Source organism: Anneissia japonica, unplaced genomic scaffold (genome assembly GCF_011630105.1).
Source record: "Anneissia japonica isolate Jap-2015-1 unplaced genomic scaffold, ASM1163010v1 scaffold288010_len917306_cov203, whole genome shotgun sequence".
NCBI classification, from domain to species: domain Eukaryota; kingdom Metazoa; phylum Echinodermata; class Crinoidea; order Comatulida; family Comatulidae; genus Anneissia; species Anneissia japonica.
The window spans coordinates 326,952-329,799 of NW_022715767.1; positions in this window are offsets into that span (position 1 = coordinate 326,952).

A 2,848-nucleotide genomic window follows, 5' to 3' on the forward strand; every position below is an offset into this window, starting at 1 on the left:
CCGAGAACATTTATCTTTCCCGACCAAAACAACCCAGCAAACCACGCACATCTATTAGTTGCGTGCGGTCTTAAGTTTGCGCGTTCATTGTCACAACCAACCGTTGAGTTTGTGACTGGAACCCGGTCCCCCACCTGGGTACCGCCCCTGGACCCCGATTAGACAAAACGGCAGTTTTGAAAGAAGAAAATGTATCGTCTTGGCGTATGCTGCTGGCGACGGCCGATCATTTTAAGGAATTATGCAGTATCATTACCACCACCACTGTCATCACCACCACCATCATCATCTATCGTCCGGCGACATTATCACCACCATCATCATAATCACCATTATTACACTCATTATATTACCATGATCGCCAGTGTCGTCGATTTGTTATTTCAATCGTCTGGCCGGTTCTTGTTTTTCTCTGTCTATGTTTGTTTAAATACAAATTTCCTGTGTTTTTGGAGTTCGGAACGTCATTATAAGTCCAAGGTAAATACACTGACAACAAGCGGAAAAAATAAGACTTTCGGTTCTTCCGAACGAAATGCATGACGAAATGTAATATAAATACGGTATAGATTATCGGAAATGTTAACTTTGCCTAGTAGCTCTATTAATATACTGACGCATGGATCTCTCAAAGCATTAAATTGTAAACGAATTGTGTAGTTTTCAGTATATTACTATATTGCTGTAGCCAGGATTTTCAAACAGTGCACGACAGTATCAGGGTGGACCCATTTTCGCGTAAATACAAATAATGTGGACCTATTTTCTTAAAGGTTGACCCATTCTACGCAAAAAAATATGAAAAATGTGGACCCATTTATTTAAAATTTTACTCATTTAAGCTAAATATGAAACATCTGGACGCATTTTTCAAAGTGAACTCATTTTATGCATGAAACTGCATAATTTGGACCCACTTTTTATAATGCGGACCCATTCTTTGTGGAACGATTAGCAAAATCGTGTGGGACTGTTCCAACTGTCCCAATAGCTGGCTATGGCATACAATGTACATTATTATAAACAGCATGATATATTTTAAACTTGAGTTATTAGAGGATGCTAATTTATTAAATTAATTTTGATATTGGAAGTACAACTCCATTTTCTCATACACTGCCTTGTGAATAAATTAAGTACAATTGTTATCCTTTGTAACAGAAAATGCAGTGAATCGTGCAGTGTTTGGCACCATCACATTAATTATTCTGTTTATAAATGCATTGTAACTTATAATATTTTTTTCCCTCAATTACCGTAATTGACGCGCCACAACTTTGTCTCTCTGTCAAGTAGATACCGTAGAAAACAACCTGCATTAAATGATGGTAATGTGATTTCCATATTGTTAGGCAGTCTATGGGGTGTTTAATTATTAATACTGAATAAACATGAAGTTTTAAATTAATTATAAGCAATCACGTGACTTAATAGTTGAAGCAGACGATGTTGTGAATAATGTCCAGACAGTTGTTCTCGTTTCACATCCGCTATTGACGCGTCACAGTTTACAACTCTTAAGTACCGTCTTGGGTAGTGTTCGGTAAACAGAATCAGGATTTATGTTTTTGGGTTCAGTACCTCATTGCGAGGAAGGGAAGTGACGGCAAAACTTCATTACGAAGAACTACGTACAAGAGGTTTGTAATTGACTCCAGTGTTATTATTCTTCAAAATATAAAGCTTGTCGTGGCTGATTGAAAAATAGTCTGTTGCTAGGATATCACCGAGGAAAAAGGCCTTGCTGTTATTTCTACGATCATTGTCATTTGTTGTTAAGTAGGCCTACCTATAATTGATGTTACCTCACTGTTAATTTGGATGCACCACTATTTTTGTTGTGTGTGCCACCGATCTTAAGGTGTTACTCCTAATAAATTGATTGATTGATTGTGTCATCTTTTTAAAAGAACTTGAAGAAAACGAAGACTTTGAGGAGAGGCAATGTCGACCTTGACAATATTAAGTGGGTTTCTACTTGTTGGATTTTCAAGTAAGTGCCGTGAATGTTTTTATGCCTATCCAGATGATGATTAAACGTAATATATTAATAATAATAATAATAATAATAATAACAATAATAATAATAATAATAATATGCTAACAATGAAATAATAATAATGGCAGTGAGGATGATGATGATAACGATAATGATGAGGATAATAATAATAATAATAATAATAAAGAGGCCTAATATAACAATGATGATAATAATACTTATTATTATGAAATACATTTAATGAAACCACTAAATATTGTTATTTTATGATCCATGCATTTAGAAAGAGGTTTTAGAAGGAAATTATTAATTATATCACCTGCTAGATGTCACTTTTAAACTTAATGCTACATTAGCCTCTGCCTATTTCCAATCGGGAGTAATTCAGTAAATACAGTTTTACCCCTATTATTAGGGGGTGGGGGGCACTTTTAGGACTAATCATAAAATTGGTTTAATACGTTGTTGTTCCCCTAGGAAATAGATAACTCCACACCTCCATTAACGAATTCTTGATTGTAGCTTTATTTGACGTTACAGAAGTAATATATTTTTCGAATCTGACAAAATGATTGTTGTTATGGTTAATGATTGTTGAAGTGCTCACCGTAATTGAAACATTGAACAACTTCTGAATTATTTAAAGACGAACATTATAATATTAATTTAAAGACAAATGGCTCTACTTAAATATCAATGTAATTTATTCTATGTTAGATTCAGCTGGTGTGTTATCTTAGTTTGAATCAAAGTACAGTACTGTATTTATTCGAATGAACACATCGGGGCGTTTATTGTTGAAACGGGTTTTTGAGGGAGCCTTTATTCGAGGGAGGCGTTTATATATTT